This window comes from Ailuropoda melanoleuca, chromosome 6, assembly GCF_002007445.2.
Source record: "Ailuropoda melanoleuca isolate Jingjing chromosome 6, ASM200744v2, whole genome shotgun sequence".
NCBI classification, from domain to species: Eukaryota; Metazoa; Chordata; class Mammalia; order Carnivora; family Ursidae; genus Ailuropoda; species Ailuropoda melanoleuca.
The window spans coordinates 91,093,093-91,100,563 of NC_048223.1; positions in this window are offsets into that span (position 1 = coordinate 91,093,093).

Sequence of the window (7,471 nt, forward strand, 5' to 3'; positions counted from 1 at the left end):
CCTATCCAGCCAGTGGGGACAGTCCCTCCGTGTCTCCCAAGAGCCTTACGTTGCCTTCCCTCTCCGGGTGATCAAAGAACTGACTCTCCACCTGCCGGCCAGCAGCTGTCAGGACTCTGGCTGAGCCCAGAGATTTGAGAGGAAGATTCAGGCTGGATGACTGACCAGTTTACAGAGAAAGCTTGAAATTTTGTGTAGGCAGGAATGGAGCAAGAGGTTTTCCCATTTGGATTTATTAATGAGTATGTTTCCTCTGAGAGATTAGTAAGGAGTGGGATTGCATAGGACCCCAGGATTTCCTAGGATAAGCATGTCATTGGCAAGGGATAGCTCTAGGCTGAGCTGAAAGGAGTAGGTGGGACTGGCAGCCCACAGAGAGAGCTGCCTCCCAGCAGAGTTGACTAAGGAGGGAGCAGAGGATACCAGAGCCCCTGCAGGCACCCACGTTCCAGAAAAGGAGCATTCAAGGGGGACCAGGCAGCTGATGTTTACTGAGTCCTTGCCAGCTACCAGCTAATTCTTGGAAGTAGGTGCTATTATCATCCCCTCTTTACTAATGGGGAAGTAAGAGGCTCAGAGGGGGTTATATGAACTCTGGCCACATAGCTGGTGAAAAGCAGACCCAGGGTTCAAGCCCAGGTCCTGTGCCCTTGATGGTCAACGTTCTCATCAGTGCACAACCTTTCTTCAAGGTATGGCAGAAAAAAGTCAGGAGCGAGGCTTCTGGCAGCTTGAGGAGTTCAGGGGAGACTCTCCCCTATGAAACAACCACTTAACTAGAGAAAATTGTAAATATCAATTATTTAAAATCTCTGGAAATTGTCTTAAAAGCTTATAGCAAATGGAGAAACATTCATTTAAGAATATCTACTAAATCTTGGTGAGAACAGGGAGGGTCATGGCATTTGAACCATGACCTGCTCCCTTCTCCCCTCTCAGCTCCATCTCATGGAAAATCCACGCCGGTACTCTACCCTGGGCGGGTATGGCCGATAACACAAGCCATACCTCTCCCTCTGATTCCCAGTCTAGGTTACAGTTTTGCCCCCAAAGGGGCAAGATGCTGGTGTTTCTCATCTTCACAGCCCTGTGTTGCAGAAGTTCTATCCTGAGGAGGCACCACTAAGATGACCCAGGCTCCCTTCTTCCATGGAGCCCCCACTCCCATAGCAGAAAGGCTGCTGCAGGTATAGTGGACTGAGAACACTGGGACCAACTGCCACACCCGACTCACTCCCAGGATGGAAGCTCCACGCTGGGAGAGGTAAACTGAGAGTACTGGGGCTGTCTCATCTCAGCACCTACTTGTAGAACAGGGTGTCACTCCGGGGAAACAGATATCTGTCCCCATCTCTGGCTCCTGAGCAGTGGTACAGATGTTCTATCCAGGGAGAAAGCAGACAGTAAGGATGAAGAACTCACAGCTCTGTCTCAGGGGACAGATTTTATTTAGAACAGAATGGGGAGAATTCCATGCATGGGGGGAGGGGAGCAATTGAAAATAATGGCCTTCTTGGTAGAGAGCAATTTAAAGGATGCTCATTACTCCACGGCATTAGCAGCAACAAGCAAAAGAGAGGAACAGCTAGGAGTTTGCTAGAGAATTGGGTAAAGAGACAGCCAGGAAGAGCCTTCTTGGGATCTCAGTCAGTTCTGGGAGTCAGGAAGGCTGTGTGTAGTTCTTAGGCTGCTCCTACTCACAGGATCATCGGGGGGTGGGGCAGACTTGAAATCACTCCCCCGTTCACACCCAGATCCATCAACAAATGGTAGATGCCGCACTGGCACGAGAGGCTTAAGCACCAAATGCTGGGCTAGTAGCAACTCCTAGAAAACCAGGCTCACAAATATAGTCACACATATGCCTGATAGCCTGGCACACAGCTTTGTGTGTCCAAACGTGTACCCTTTCAGGAGTGGTTGGGGAGGAAACATCCAAGCTACTGTTTCCTGGCTAAATGTGGGGGAAAATGTAAATTTCTAGAACTGTGATAGAAGTCTCCAAGTCACACACGCGCACGCGCACGCGCACGCACACACACACACACACACACACACTGGTGAAAGGTAAGTATCTAACTGGTCAAAGGCACTTAAGCACATCTTTTGACCAATAAATGGCTTATGCTGACCCAGGCGAGACTCCTAGGGAAGGTGGCTAAAAAATCAAACACAAGGAAAAGAAAATCTGAGCAGGGACCTAAGAGGCTGAACACTGAGGGAAAATGGATTGACTTCACAGAATTAGCCCAGCCAAGTTAGTAGACAAACAATGACAAGAGATAAACAAATGAAAAAAACAAAAACGATAGACTCAGGCAGGAAGGAGGAGAACCAGTTTCCAGGATAGTTATCGTATATTATCTAAAATGTCCCGTTGTTAAGAAAATCACACCATGCACATGTGATACACAGGGGGAGAAAGAGGGCAATAGACACAGTGTTTGAGGGGGTCCAGAAGTGGGACTTGGTGACAAAGACTTCCAGGCAGCTATTATAAATATGTTTAAAGGAAAACATGGAAACAATTGAAATCGTACCAAGTGTGTTTTCCAACACAATGAAATTGAAATTGAATTAGATTATGTGTAAATTAAATAACATACTCCTAAAGGGCCAGTGGGCCAAAGAGGAAATCAAAGGAAAATAGAAAATACTTTCAGATGAGTAAAAACAAAAACTCCACATATTAAATCATACAGGACTCAGCTAGAGCAGCGCTCGGAGACAAATGTATAGCTGTGAATGTATACATTAAAAAATAAGAAATACCTCTATCAACAACCTAACTTCTACTTGAAAAATACAGAAGAGCAAACTAAAAGCAAAATTAGCCTAAGGAAACAAAGTTGAAAGATTAGAACAGAAATACATGAAATAGAGAATAGAAAACCATAAAGAAAAATCAATGAAACCAAATGTTGGGTTTTTTTTAGAAGTTCAAAAAAATTGACAATCCTTTAGCTAGAATGACCAAGCAAAACAGCGAGAAGACTCAAATTACAGAAATGAAAGGGACTATAATGTAATATTACGAACAACATGATGCTGACAAATTAGAGAACTTGGATGAAATTCCTAACAAGGTGACAGATGTGTCAATTAACTTGACGGTGGAACTAATTTTACAATGGATATGTAAATTAAGTCATCACATTGTACACTTAAATATATGTAATTTTATTTGTCAATTGTACCTCAAAAAAGCTGAGAAAAAAAGGAAAACCATTCCAGTTACAAAAGCATGAAAAAAAATAAAATATTTAGGAATAATTTTAACAAAGAAGGGTAAAGCTTGCACATAACATTGAAAGAGATTGAAGACGATAAATAAATGGAAAGGCACCATATATTGAGTTGGAAGAATTAACATTATGAAGATGGGAATGCTCTCAAAATTGGTCTACAGAGCCCATGAAATCCCTATCAAAATCCCAGCTGGCTTTTTCTTCCTTCCTTTCTTTCTTTCTTTTTTTTTTTTTGCAAAAATTGACAAGCTGATCTTAAAATTCATATGGAAATATGAGGGACCTTAAATAGCCAAACCATCTTGAAAAAGAATAAAGTTGGGGACTCACACTTCCTAGTTTCGAAACACACTTACTACGAAGTTACAGTGATCTGAACTGTGGTAAAGTCAGAAGGACTGATACACAGATCAACGGAATAGAATTACAAGTGCAGAAATTTTTGGTCTATAAATTTTCAACAAAGGTGCCAAGACAATTTAATTCAACAAATGGTGTTGGGACAACTGGATATTCACAAGTAAAAGAATTAAGTTAGACTCCACATCACACCACGCACAAAAATTACCCCCAAACTGATATTTCTAAGTTTAAGGACCCAAACTATAAAACTCTTAGAGGAAAATATGGGAATAAACCATGACCTTTGGTTAAGCAATGGCCTTTTAGATTTGGCCACAAAAGAATAAGCAACAAAAGAACAGAAATAGATAAATTGGACCTCACCAAAATTAAACCCTTTGTGTTTCAAAGGAAACTATCAAGAAAGTGAAAAGGCGACCCACAGAATGGAAGAATATATTTGTAAATCATTTATCTGGTAGGGTCTAGTGTCTGGAATGTGTAAGAAATTCTTACGACTCAAAATTGAAAGACAACCAAATTTAAAAAAGGAGAAGCGTTTGAGTAGGCACGTCTCAAAGAAGATACTCAAATAATCAATAATAACATGAAAAGATGCTCAACCCCATGAGTCATTGGGAAATGCATATCAAAACCACAATGAATGGATGACTATAATAAAAAAGACAGACAGTAACAAATGTTGGGGAGAATGTGGAGAAATCAGAACCCTCATACACTGTATGGCAATGTAAAATGATGCAGCACCTTTGGAAAACAGGTTGGCAGTTTTGCAAGAAGTTAAACGTTGAGTTACTGTTTGACCCAGCAATTCAACCCCTAGGCGTATGTCTAAGAGAAATGAAAATATATATCCACGCCAAAACATGAAAGTTCCTAGCAGCATTGTTCATGACAGGCACAAAGTGTAAACAATCCAAGTGTCCATCAACAGATGAATAGATAAACACGATGTGACATACACATAGAATGGAGTATTATTCAGCCACAAAAAGGAGTAACACAAGGATACATGTGACAACATGGATGAACCTTAAAAATATTATGTTAACTGAACAAAGCAAGTAACAAAAAGGCCACATATTATATGATTCCATTTATATGAAATGTTCAGAATAGGAATATCTATAAAGACAGAAAGGGGATTAGTGGTTGCTTTGAGTGGGGTTGGGGTAGTGATCGCTAATGGGTACCAGGTTTTTTTGGGGGGGGTGATGAAAATATTGTGAACTTAGATTGTGGTGAACTTGATTATGAATATACTAAAACCCATTTAATTGTACACTTTAAATTGGTGAATTTTATGGTGTGTGGATTATATCTCAATAAATATATTTTTAAAACTAAGAGAAAAGAAAAGAAAAGAAAAGATAAAAGAAAAGAAAAACTTCCCTTAAGGTTGATGGGGGACAGAGAGGACATACTGGATGGCCCCCAGGGCCTGGCTTTTCGTGATCGAGGGTCCACTGGGGCTCTCTGTGTAAGCTGGAAGGCGGTGGCTACACTCTGCCCAGACTTAAGCCCTGGAATCTGGAGGGAAGAAAGGAGCTCTTGGACCTGCACTGACCTTGCTGCCGAGACATATTTTGGTGGTGTTTCCTCAGTGCTTCCTTACTTTGGGACCTCCTCGCAGTGCACCCACACACAGCATGAGGCCCCACGGTGATGGGCACGTGCACTCACACCCACCTGGGTAATCTGAACAGCACTTTCCCCATCCTTCTCGGTTAAGTCATTGCACCAATCCTGAGAGCAGTGCTGTTATTCCCACGTAATAGGGGAGCCTGAGACCAGAGAGGTGGAGAAGGTTGGCCAAGGCCAATCAGCATGTTAGGAGCAGTGCCAATGATCCCAGCCCAATGCTGTGTCTACGTCCCATCGCTCTGTTCCACGTCTATGCAACGTCTGCTCACTTTCTGCTGAGAAAGGGAAAAGGACAGGATAGGCTCAGCCCTTCTGGTCTGTGTTTCTCCTCAGGGATAAGGGTCATCACCACATCTTTATAGAGATAACGGTGCATAGGGATGTGGCTGTAGAGTGTCTCGGGCCGGGGATCAAATGGGGACACTTGGTGCTCACCTGCTGATCAGGACGTGCCACTTTCCTGTCTGCCCTACCGACAGAGGTGCAGGCTCCAGGCTGTTTAATGATCCCATCCCAGCTTTGCTGCGGCCGTTGTTGGCAGCAATAGCGTGTTTGAGAGCTTTACTTTGTAAGCTGGGGAAGATCATAACAGTCCGAACCTCTAAAGCAAAGCCAGCAAACTCTTGCTTAACTGATGATGGGCACCCGGAAGCCCGACGTCTCAGGAGGGCAGGCACATCGTATCACCTGGAACTGCCAACAGGTGCCTCCCCTCTAAGACCCATCCCAAACAATGCTCTACTCCTCAGGTTGACAGAAGTGTTTATTAAACACCTCTGATAACACACTTCGGTATTTGCTTCTTGTGACCTGGTCAGCTGTCTCCACTCTGCTGGCTTGGGTTCTGAGAACAGAATGGAAGCATTGAGTTCCCCAGAAACCTGCCATGCCTGTGCCCATCACAGTGCCCTTCTGCATGTGACAGGTGCAGGGCCCCTGGCTCCTCTCCACGTGGGCTTCTTCTGTGCACAGGGGGCCTGCCTGGGATGCCTGGCCCATTAGGAATTGGGTGCGTTCCCGTCTACCAACACCCACATCGTGTTCTCCACTCTCCCCTGACGGTGGGCCCTCAGACTCTGAAGCCCTTCCTTGGTGACGGCTCACCAGCTCCATAGCTTCCGTCATCGACTGCTCACGGGGACATATTTATTTGTTTGTTCTCACTTGGTTTTACAGGAGAACTGGGTTATCACGGAAAGAGGGCTGCTCATTTGGGATACCTGTTGGAGTTAGGCCCCAGACTGATCATCTGGGGGGTCCTGAGTCCCACACATTTGCAAAGTAACTCCCAGGGGATGTTGAAAAGTGTACAAGAATGAACACATTTCTTCTCTAGACCTTAAAGCATGTGCTCTAAGGTTGCTCTGCAGAACCGGGTGCTTGCACACACACACACTCACACTCACACACACACACTCTCACACACACTCACACTCACACACGCACACACACTCACACACGCGCGCGCACACACACACACACACGCACACACAATGCACCCACACACTGGGAAACAATAAAACTGTCTCTTCACATTGCCTGTTCATTGAGATTGCCTGTGAAGAATCACTTGTCTGCTCTTCCTTGCAACAATCCCACGGACCAGAGGACACTTTTTAGAAACAAATACCATTTTGCAAATCTTTTAAGGAATATCTGATTGAAATTTCTTTGCTCGTTGTAGGCTAACTGTCACTTCCCTAGCCAAGCTAGCAGCCTGTCCACTTTCCTCCTATCCCTCCTCTTTCCCTCCTCTTCCCTCCCTTACATTTAAAACAAATGCATATGTATCACCTATTCTACCACCGGGCTGCTGAGCATGGCCGAGCTGCTTGCTTCTCTGTGCTGTGTGTCTGGGGAGCACCGCCTCCCTGGTCCCCCCCGCCTCCCTGGTCCCCCCCCCCCCGCCCCACACACTGTAGGCGCTGTGTGCGGGGACACGCGCTGTTGAATCCTTGTTGCCTTCCAAGATCTTTTGGTTGACGTCATCGGGAAAGTTCATGTGGTGGGGATGCGGGAAGTCCTCAGTGATGCTTCTGGAATGAGGCTGGCTTTCCCCGCAGTAAACACAAAGCAGCATTGTTTCCTGAAGGGCTCCGTAACTCCGGCTGCCCAGCGCCAGCCCCAGAGCACGCAGAGAATGCGGCCCACGGCTCCTGCTGCTCCCGGCCTGAGGGCTCACTGCCTCGCCTTCCCCACATGGGGAGCAATCTCAC